Genomic DNA, 12,246 nt, shown 5'->3' with positions numbered 1-12,246 from the left:
TCTCAAAAGTTGCGAGACTGTTAACACAAGAGATGTAATTACATGTCTGTGAGGTGTAATTACGTTTTTGCAATACTGTTTGCATTCATATGCTGCTTGTATATTAATACAAAATTCATTTATATGTCATTACCATCTGCTGTTAATGCAAACTAATTAGCATGCACTAATTAGTGGGAATGCATAATAACATTCTCTTAGTATTCAATGCAAAGACCCCAAAAAGTATTAATTAACTGATCAAACATTGGCATACAGTTCCCATGAAATATATTATGAGAGAACACTATGAGGAGGTGTTGAAAAGTTCTCAGCCCAAGCAACCAACTTCCTAAATTCTGTAGCTGAAAAGAGGGTTATCTTATTTTGTTAAGTGCCAATTTGCAGAAACTAAATTCTCTGTTTTGGACATTGTTTCAGATCATTGATTAAACCAGAACTTTTCAGCAGCCCCACATAGTCCAATTAAGACACAACAACAACAAAAAAGAGATGAAATTTTTAGTTTTCATATGGGTACAGAAATTTAAGAATGAAATGATCAGAAACTAATCTTCATAATCCCTACAGATCTTTCTGTTGCAGGAGTTTGGCTTCCAGTCAGATTCAGGCCTCCTAATTTGAACTTTTCATGTTCTAGTTTATCCAACAGTAATTCAAAGCAAATATTCATAAATTCTGCTCTGTTTGAAAGCAATGTCCAAATCACGAATCTGTTTATGGTTCATCCATTCTGGATGTGATGGCATGCTTTTCAAGAGTGCAGAGATTTTGCTTCACTGTGTGGTGTCATATTTAGGTTACCAGATCTAATTATTATGACTAATTTTTCATACAGTGTGATTCAGCATAAGGCTGCCCATTTCAACTGATTTTTCCATGTGCATAACACCAAATGTGGCTCCATAAATACATAGTCTAATAAGTACCGTAATGATTATTTGTGCATCAAATGCTGATTTCCATTACAGAAATCGATTTGAAAACTTCCCATATATTAACATTGTCAAAGAGAATCAAAGCTGGAAGGCTGCTAGTTGACTTCATTCCTAGCTTTGCTCCACTTAGTTCTGGAGATGAAAACCAGGATTGCAAAAGCATGCATGCTTTGAAATAAACTCAGGAAGGAACTATCCAGACCCCTTAGAAGTATTTGGGTCAGTGTTTCTCAACTCGGTCCTGGAGTCCCCCCTGGCCAGTCAGGTTTTCAGGATATCCACATTGAATTTGCATAAACTTGATTTGCATGCACTGCCTCCATGATATGCAAATTTCTTTCATGCATATTCATTGTGAATATCTTGACAACCTGACTGGCCAGGGGGGACTCCAGGTCCGAGTTGAGAAACCCTGCTCTAGATCATCAACTTTTCTTTGATCGCCAAGTTGCAGAGTTTGCGAGGATGGGTATCCTGGACCTGCTACACTTCCATGTGATGAGCTACAATCTAGATGAGCCAACGCAACCAATTTCTTCTAGACTAGATTATTGCAACATTAGGTATGCAATTACAACCTCTACTACCATCATTGCTTGCCCATGGGATCTAGAAAACAATTGTAAAATTCTACTAATAACACACACACAAAAACCTTGTACTGTATACTGGAATCCTGCCACATTTATCTTCCCTATGCTCCTTACGTGACTCTTTATTGGCTATCCTTGCTGTCTCGCAAACCAGACTTGGCACTACCCATCGTGGCCATGCTCCATTGCACTACAGAAGTTAAGGCTTCTGGGGATGTGGGAGAATATAGTGGGTCCCATTAACTGATCAGATTCTACCCCGTTGCCCTTTTCTATTTAACTTCCTTCCCTGATCTTCTTTTGTCATGCATCTTTACTGTTAATGTATATATTCTTGGAATACACATTGATTAAACTTTTTCATCCAAGATTATTTATATAGCATTGATTCCATTTTCCTTACAAAATGAACTGGTACTGCCCCCTCCCCATTAGGGCTAGCATCTCTCTATCTCTCTTTTTTCCCTCCCGTCTCCCTTCCCCAGGGATGAGGCCTGAGGAGTCTGAGCAAATCAGGGCCTTCCAGATATCCAGTTATGTAAAGGATTCCAATAATCATAATGCAAACCATACCCTAACACTAGATAGGAAGTGAATCTTTTAAGTGTAGTGGGGGGGGGGTTTCCTCCACCACCTCCCCCCCCTCAAAAAGACAAAATAGTATCCAATTATCAGAGCGCATTTGACGGGTCACCTCCCATTCAGTGCGTTCATTTGTCATGCGTGCAACTGTTGGGACGCAATTGCCCTGCGCGCATTTGATGGTTCACCCTGGCCAACATCTGTGATTTCAATACAGATGTGGATTCTCTATATGGTAACTTTTTAAGTCACTTCTTCTCCCCTTTACTATTTAGACATATTCAGCTTCCTCCTGCACAATTGGCCCCTGTTTTGCAAAGAGCTTAAAATGCCCATCCCTTGGGAGTGTATATAGATCCCTAAATGTCCCTAAATATATTACAGCATTTCCAGAAGTCTCCTACATGCTTATTAAATTTAGCATGAAAAGAAAGTTAGTGGACCTCAGTCTTTGGCAGAACGGTGCTGCTGTGGGGGTGGTAGTTTCGCATGACTCAGTGTGTGGAGCCGAGGGACAACTGCTTCTTAACTAATGGCAAATCACTCCCATCACCTTTATTACCTTTCCAGCCTTAATTAACAAACATCTGCTTTCTGTTTTCCATTCCTGAAAGCTCTGACATTTTCTTCATGATAAAATATTCCATCATATCAAATATGTTCAAAGCGTAGCTTCTAGTCTGAATGTATATGCCACTGATCGCGCGGAAGAACCAAAACGAATCCTGGAACTGAGTGTAAACAAAAATAAAACAGAAGAAATCATTAGCATGTTTGGCACTTACTATAATTAGTAAAATGATATCTATTAACTAATGCAAATACAAATATACCCCCGTCCCCCTTTTTACTAAACTGCGATAGCGGTTATTAGCGCAGGGAGCCACGCTGAATGCTCCGCGCTGCTCCCAGATGCTCAGGGTCACAAAAACCAACTCAATGTTCAGTAGATAAGTTGTCAGTTCAAAGTTTTCTTCCTTAATGATACGATTTAATGCCAGTTTGGGGATTCTAATGTTTTCTTTTTTTTCTGCAACCAGATCAGTGCTGACAACTTTAAAAGACAGAACGAGAAGTAACAGCATTGCAAAAATGTTATGTGCAAGAAATATTTGCCAGGCTAATTATGGACAGAACAATATGCCAGTTCATGGGCAGATGCTTGCAGGTACTTTTGCTTTCTTCAAAGATGTGCCCTTACTAAAGAACCTTTTGCATGCAAAAGTCTGACAGGCTCCTTCCAATTAGTTCACAAGTTCTGGTAATTGAAATTTCCGTCTCATTATCTTACAGCATTGCTACCGCAGATTTTATTGATAATTTCATGGTTCCCTTTATACTGTATGCTTTGTAACCTCTGAGACACAGTTTCAGAAAACATTTTGTAATACATAACAATAGTAATTATAATTTAACAGCTAAGAAGCTAAGGACCTCTTTTCTAAAACCACGAAGCCCTTTAAATCCCTTTGGACTTTGGGGCAGTTACTGCAGTCCAGCTTTGTAAAACGGAGGGTTAAAGATGACCAGCTGTCTTTCTACACATCAGTGAGTCTCAGTTCTTAAGAGTAAATTATTTAGACATTAATTTAGTCTTTTTTTAGAAGCTTCATGTTACAGAAATAATCACTTATTAAAGAGCAGAAAATGGTATTTAGCAAATGTCAGCAGCCCAATCTCTGCATATAATATGTAAACCACTTTGGTGGTATGACAGAGAGTCACCCCCCCCCCCCCCCCGTCTGTTCTCCCATCATTTTAAAAACTGGCCTGTGTTGTAGTTTGTCATATGTTGTGTGATGGTTTTTTTTTCCTTTCCTAGTACAAGGCACAAATCATTTTAAATCAATAAGGGGCCCTTTAACTAAGGCACGCTAACCGATTTAACGCACATGCTAAAGATTAGCGTGCACTAAATGCCAAGGCGCCCATTATATGGGCTAATCTTTAGCGTGTGCTAAATCGGTTATCACGCCTTAGTAAAAAGACCCCTAAAGGTTCATTGCTATGAGGATTGAGTCTGGTTGGGTTATTATTGAACATATGACACTACAAACATTAAACTAGAGGGGGGTCAAATAGCCCAACCCTGTCCTGGAGGACCACCAGCCAGTCGGGTTTTCCCGATAGCCCTAATGAATATGCATGAGAGAGATTTGCATATAATGGAGGTGACAGGCATGCAAATCTGCCCCATGCATATTCATTGGGGCTATCCTGAAAACCAGACTGTCTGGTGGTCCTCCAGGACAGGGCTGGGAACCACTGAAATAGCCAACCTGAAGGTCCACAAGCCAGCCTGGTTTACAGAATATCCCTAATGACTATGTATGCATATATTTACATACAATGAAGCCAGTGCATGCAACCTTCTGTCCTGTTTACAGTAGCGTAGCGAGAGTGAGAGGCGCTCGGGGCAGTGGTGCCCCTACCCCACCCTCATCTCTGCCCCCCACGATTTCCCCGATCCCCCCTGCCACACACGCGCCCTCCCTTCCCTGGAAAGTCAGTTTTGAAAATGCTGACTTGGACATTTTGACTAGGAAGACATCCAAGTGCCAGTTTCTGCTCTCTTTTGGACGTCTGTCTTTTTGGAAAATGTGCCCCATAATCTACAAAAATGGCACCACTTATTTATCAATACACAGCACTATAAAACAGGCAAAAAATCACATTAAAATCTGTAATGCACGCACCTCTCCATATGCTTTGTTAACAGGAAGCAGACGGTACTTCCTGTACATTAGCCAAGAAAAGAACAACAAAATGGCTGACACATATCAAATACAAAAACATAAATAACGTGTCTCATAGACAACCCATCACTAATCACTATAGAAACCGCAATCAAGTGGAGATATAAAGTGCAAGACTGTATAATGGCAGCACTTTACAACCTGCAAAACAAAACTGCCCCCTCTTATGATAGACAAAAATAAATCTCCACTGTACACTTTGTCTCTAATACTCTAAGTCAATTGTGTCGCTGTACAGCATTTTTCCCCTGAAGCAGCCATTATTTTTTTCAGAGAAACAAGGTTCCTTGTTGGGAGATGGAGCAGCTTCGAGCCCGACACAAATAACAACATAAGAATAGCCTTACTCAATCAGACCAATGAGCCATCTAGCCCATAGCCCATCCTCACAGTGGCCAAACCAGGTCCCTAGTACCTGGCCAAAACCCAAAGAGTAGCAACATTCCATACAGAATCCCAAGGAGGAGCGAGATCCGAAATCCCAAAGAGTAGCACTATTCCATACAGAATCCCAAGGAGGAGCGAGATCCGAAATCCCAAAAAGTAGCACTATTCCATACAGAATCCCAAGGAGGAGCGAGATTCCGAAATCCCAAAGAGTAGCAACATTCCATACAGAATCCCAAGGAGGAGCGAGATCCGAAATCCCAAAGAGTAGCAACATTCCATACAGAATCCCAAGGAGGAGCGAGATCCGAAATCCCAAAGAGTAGCAACATTCCATACAGAATCCCAAGGAGGAGCGAGATTCTGAAATCCCAAAGAGTAGCAACATTCCATACAGAATCCCAAGGAGGAGCGAGATCCGAAATCCCAAAGAGTAGCACTATTCCATACAGAATCCCAAGGAGGAGCGAGATCCGAAATCCCAAAAAGTAGCACTATTCCATACAGAATCCCAAGGAGGAGCGAGATTCCGAAATCCCAAAGAGTAGCAACATTCCATACAGAATCCCAAGGAGGAGCGAGATCCGAAATCCCAAAGAGTAGCAACATTCCATACAGAATCCCAAGGAGGAGCGAGATCCGAAATCCCAAAAAGTAGCAATATTCCATACAGAATCCCAAGGAGGAGCGAGATCCGAAATCCCAAAGAGTAGCACTATTCCATACAGAATCCCAAGGAGGAGCGAGATTCTGAAATCCCAAAGAGTAGCAACATTCCATACAGAATCCCAAGGAGGAGCGAGATCCGAAATCCCAAAGAGTAGCAACATTCCATACAGAATCCCAAGGAGGAGCGAGATTCTGAAATCCCAAAGAGTAGCAACATTCCATACAGAATCCCAAGGAGGAGCGAGATTCTGAAATCCCAAAGAGTAGCAACATTCCATACAGAATCCCAAGGAGGAGCGAGATCCGAAATCCCAAAGAGTAGCAACATTCCATACAGAATCCCAAGGAGGAGCAAGATTCCGAAATCCCAAAAAGTAGCACTATTCCATACAGAATCCCAAGGAGGAGCGAGATTCCGAAATCCCAAAAAGTAGCACTATTCCATACAGAATCCCAAGGAGGAGCGAGATCCGAAATCCCAAAAAGTAGCAACATTCCATACAGAATCCCAAGGAGGAGCGAGATCCGAAATCCCAAAAAGTAGCACTATTCCATACAGAATCCCAAGGAGGAGCGAGATTCTGAAATCCCAAAGAGTAGCAACATTCCATACAGAATCCCAAGGAGGAGCGAGATCCGAAATCCCAAAAAGTAGCAACATTCCATACAGAATCCCAAGGAGGAGCGAGATTCCGAAATCCCAAAAAGTAGCAATATTCCATACAGAATCCCAAGGAGGAGCGAGATCCGAAATCCCAAAGAGTAGCACTATTCCATACAGAATCCCAAGGAGGAGCGAGATTCTGAAATCCCAAAGAGTAGCAACATTCCATACAGAATCCCAAGGAGGAGCGAGATTCTGAAATCCCAAAGAGTAGCAACATTCCATACAGAATCCCAAGGAGGAGCGAGATTCTGAAATCCCAAAGAGTAGCAACATTCAATACAGAATCCCAAGGAGGAGCGAGATCCGAAATCCCAAAAAGTAGCAACATTCCATACAGAATCCCAAGGAGGAGCGAGATTCCGAAATCCCAAAAAGTAGCAATATTCCATACAGAATCCCAAGGAGGAGCGAGATCCGAAATCCCAAAAAGTAGCACTATTCCATACAGAATCCCAAGGAGGAGCGAGATCCGAAATCCCAAAAAGTAGCAATATTCCATACAGAATCCCAAGGAGGAGCGAGATCCGAAATCCCAAAGAGTAGCACTATTCCATACAGAATCCCAAGGAGGAGCGAGATTCTGAAATCCCAAAGAGTAGCAACATTCCATACAGAATCCCAAGGAGGAGCGAGATCCGAAATCCCAAAGAGTAGCAACATTCCATACAGAATCCCAAGGAGGAGCGAGATTCTGAAATCCCAAAGAGTAGCAACATTCCATACAGAATCCCAAGGAGGAGCGAGATTCTGAAATCCCAAAGAGTAGCAACATTCCATACAGAATCCCAAGGAGGAGCGAGATTCTGAAATCCCAAAGAGTAGCAACATTCCATACAGAATCCCAAGGAGGAGCGAGATCCGAAATCCCAAAGAGTAGCACTATTCCATACAGAATCCCAAGGAGGAGCGAGATCCGAAATCCCAAAAAGTAGCACTATTCCATACAGAATCCCAAGGAGGAGCGAGATTCCGAAATCCCAAAGAGTAGCAACATTCCATACAGAATCCCAAGGAGGAGCGAGATCCGAAATCCCAAAGAGTAGCAACATTCCATACAGAATCCCAAGGAGGAGCGAGATCCGAAATCCCAAAGAGTAGCAACATTCCATACAGAATCCCAAGGAGGAGCGAGATCCGAAATCCCAAAAAGTAGCACTATTCCATACAGAATCCCAAGGAGGAGCGAGATTCCGAAATCCCAAAGAGTAGCAACATTCCATACAGAATCCCAAGGAGGAGCGAGATCCGAAATCCCAAAGAGTAGCACTATTCCATACAGAATCCCAAGGAGGAGCGAGATCCGAAATCCCAAAAAGTAGCACTATTCCATACAGAATCCCAAGGAGGAGCGAGATTCCGAAATCCCAAAGAGTAGCAACATTCCATACAGAATCCCAAGGAGGAGCGAGATCCGAAATCCCAAAGAGTAGCAACATTCCATACAGAATCCCAAGGAGGAGCGAGATCCGAAATCCCAAAGAGTAGCACTATTCCATACAGAATCCCAAGGAGCGAGATTCCGAAATCCCAAAGAGTAGCAACATTCCATACAGAATCCCAAGGAGGAGCGAGATTCTGAAATCCCAAAGAGTAGCAACATTCCATACAGAATCCCAAGGAGGAGCGAGATCCGAAATCCCAAAAAGTAGCAACATTCCATACAGAATCCCAAGGAGGAGCGAGATTCCGAAATCCCAAAAAGTAGCAATATTCCATACAGAATCCCAAGGAGGAGCGAGATCCGAAATCCCAAAGAGTAGCACTATTCCATACAGAATCCCAAGGAGGAGCGAGATTCTGAAATCCCAAAGAGTAGCAACATTCCATACAGAATCCCAAGGAGGAGCGAGATTCTGAAATCCCAAAGAGTAGCAACATTCCATACAGAATCCCAAGGAGGAGCGAGATTCTGAAATCCCAAAGAGTAGCAACATTCCATACAGAATCCCAAGGAGGAGCGAGATTCTGAAATCCCAAAGAGTAGCAACATTCCATACAGAATCCCAAGGAGGAGCGAGATCCGAAATCCCAAAAAGTAGCAACATTCCATACAGAATCCCAAGGAGGAGCGAGATTCCGAAATCCCAAAAAGTAGCAATATTCCATACAGAATCCCAAGGAGGAGCGAGATCCGAAATCCCAAAAAGTAGCACTATTCCATACAGAATCCCAAGGAGGAGCGAGATCCGAAATCCCAAAAAGTAGCAATATTCCATACAGAATCCCAAGGAGGAGCGAGATCCGAAATCCCAAAGAGTAGCACTATTCCATACAGAATCCCAAGGAGGAGCGAGATTCTGAAATCCCAAAGAGTAGCAACATTCCATACAGAATCCCAAGGAGGAGCGAGATCCGAAATCCCAAAGAGTAGCAACATTCCATACAGAATCCCAAGGAGGAGCGAGATTCTGAAATCCCAAAGAGTAGCAACATTCCATACAGAATCCCAAGGAGGAGCGAGATTCTGAAATCCCAAAGAGTAGCAACATTCCATACAGAATCCCAAGGAGGAGCGAGATTCTGAAATCCCAAAGAGTAGCAACATTCCATACAGAATCCCAAGGAGGAGCGAGATCCGAAATCCCAAAGAGTAGCACTATTCCATACAGAATCCCAAGGAGGAGCGAGATCCGAAATCCCAAAAAGTAGCACTATTCCATACAGAATCCCAAGGAGGAGCGAGATTCCGAAATCCCAAAGAGTAGCAACATTCCATACAGAATCCCAAGGAGGAGCGAGATCCGAAATCCCAAAGAGTAGCAACATTCCATACAGAATCCCAAGGAGGAGCGAGATCCGAAATCCCAAAGAGTAGCAACATTCCATACAGAATCCCAAGGAGGAGCGAGATTCTGAAATCCCAAAGAGTAGCAACATTCCATACAGAATCCCAAGGAGGAGCGAGATCCGAAATCCCATAAAGTAGCACTATTCCATACAGAATCCCAAGGAGGAGCGAGATCCGAAATCCCAAAAAGTAGCACTATTCCATACAGAATCCCAAGGAGGAGCGAGATCCGAAATCCCAAAAAGTAGCACTATTCCATACAGAATCCCAAGGAGGAGCGAGATCCGAAATCCCAAAAAGTAGCACTATTCCATACAGAATCCCAAGGAGGAGCGAGATTCCGAAATCCCAAAGAGTAGCAACATTCCATACAGAATCCCAAGGAGGAGCGAGATTCCGAAATCCCAAAGAGTAGCAACATTCCATACAGAATCCCAAGGAGGAGCGAGATTCCGAAATCCCAAAGAGTAGCAACATTCCATACAGAATCCCAAGGAGGAGCGAGATCCGAAATCCCAAAGAGTAGCAACATTCCATACAGAATCCCAAGGAGGAGCGAGATCCGAAATCCCAAAAAGTAGCACTATTCCATACAGAATCCCAAGGAGGAGCGAGATTCCGAAATCCCAAAGAGTAGCAACATTCCATACAGAATCCCAAGGAGGAGCGAGATCCGAAATCCCAAAAAGTAGCACTATTCCATACAGAATCCCAAGGAGGAGCGAGATCCGAAATCCCAAAAAGTAGCAATATTCCATACAGAATCCCAAGGAGGAGCGAGATCCGAAATCCCAAAAAGTAGCACTATTCCATACAGAATCCCAAGGAGGAGCGAGATCCGAAATCCCAAAAAGTAGCACTATTCCATACAGAATCCCAAGGAGGAGCGAGATCCGAAATCCCAAAAAGTAGCACTATTCCATACAGAATCCCAAGGAGGAGCGAGATCCGAAATCCCAAAAAGTAGCACTATTCCATACAGAATCCCAAGGAGGAGCGAGATTCCGAAATCCCAAAGAGTAGCAACATTCCATACAGAATCCCAAGGAGGAGCAAGATTCCGAAATCCCAAAGAGTAGCAACATTCCATACAGAATCCCAAGGAGGAGCGAGATTCCGAAATCCCAAAGAGTAGCAACATTCCATACAGAATCCCAAGGAGGAGCGAGATCCGAAATCCCAAAGAGTAGCAACATTCCATACAGAATCCCAAGGAGGAGCGAGATCCGAAATCCCAAAAAGTAGCACTATTCCATACAGAATCCCAAGGAGGAGCGAGATTCCGAAATCCCAAAGAGTAGCAACATTCCATACAGAATCCCAAGGAGGAGCGAGATCCGAAATCCCAAAAAGTAGCACTATTCCATACAGAATCCCAAGGAGGAGCGAGATCCGAAATCCCAAAAAGTAGCACTATTCCATACAGAATCCCAAGGAGGAGCAAGATTCCGAAATCCCAAAGAGTAGCAACATTCCATACAGAATCCCAAGGAGGAGCGAGATTCCGAAATCCCAAAGAGTAGCAACATTCCATACAGAATCCCAAGGAGGAGCGAGATTCCAAAATCCCAAAGAGTAGCAACATTCCATACAGAATCCCAAGGAGGAGCGAGATCCGAAATCCCAAAGAGTAGCAACATTCCATACAGAATCCCAAGGAGGAGCGAGATCCGAAATCCCAAAGAGTAGCAACATTCCATACAGAATCCCAAGGAGGAGCGAGATCCGAAATCCCAAAAAGTAGCACTATTCCATACAGAATCCCAAGGAGGAGCGAGATTCCGAAATCCCAAAGAGTAGCAACATTCCATACAGAATCCCAAGGAGGAGCAAGATCCGAAATCCCAAAGAGTAGCACTATTCCATACAGAATCCCAAGGAGGAGCGAGATCCGAAATCCCAAAAAGTAGCACTATTCCATACAGAATCCCAAGGAGGAGCGAGATTCCGAAATCCCAAAGAGTAGCAACATTCCATACAGAATCCCAAGGAGGAGCGAGATCCGAAATCCCAAAGAGTAGCAACATTCCATACAGAATCCCAAGGAGGAGCGAGATCCGAAATCCCAAAAAGTAGCACTATTCCATACAGAATCCCAAGGAGGAGCGAGATTCCGAAATCCCAAAGAGTAGCAACATTCCATACAGAATCCCAAGGAGGAGCGAGATCCGAAATCCCAAAGAGTAGCAACATTCCATACAGAATCCCAAGGAGGAGCGAGATCCGAAATCCCAAAGAGTAGCAACATTCCATACAGAATCCCAAGGAGGAGCGAGATCCGAAATCCCAAAAAGTAGCACTATTCCATACAGAATCCCAAGGAGGAGCGAGATCCGAAATCCCAAAAAGTAGCACTATTCCATACAGAATCCCAAGGAGGAGCGAGATCCGAAATCCCAAAAAGTAGCACTATTCCATACAGAATCCCAAGGAGGAGCGAGATCCGAAATCCCAAAAAGTAGCACTATTCCATACAGAATCCCAAGGAGGAGCGAGATCCGAAATCCCAAAAAGTAGCACTATTCCATACAGAATCCCAAGGAGGAGCGAGATTCCGAAATCCCAAAGAGTAGCAACATTCCATACAGAATCCCAAGGAGGAGCGAGATTCCGAAATCCCAAAGAGTAGCAACATTCCATACAGAATCCCAAGGAGGAGCGAGATTCCGAAATCCCAAAGAGTAGCAACATTCCATACAGAATCCCAAGGAGGAGCGAGATCCGAAATCCCAAAGAGTAGCAACATTCCATACAGAATCCCAAGGAGGAGCGAGATCCGAAATCCCAAAAAGTAGCACTATTCCATACAGAATCCCAAGGAGGAGCGAGATTCCGAAATCCCAAAGAGTAGCAACATTCCATACAG

The sequence above is a fragment of the Geotrypetes seraphini genome, chromosome 19, assembly GCF_902459505.1.
Source record: "Geotrypetes seraphini chromosome 19, aGeoSer1.1, whole genome shotgun sequence".
In the NCBI taxonomy this organism is placed as follows: domain Eukaryota; kingdom Metazoa; phylum Chordata; class Amphibia; order Gymnophiona; family Dermophiidae; genus Geotrypetes; species Geotrypetes seraphini.
This window is presented reverse-complemented; position numbering follows the sequence as displayed.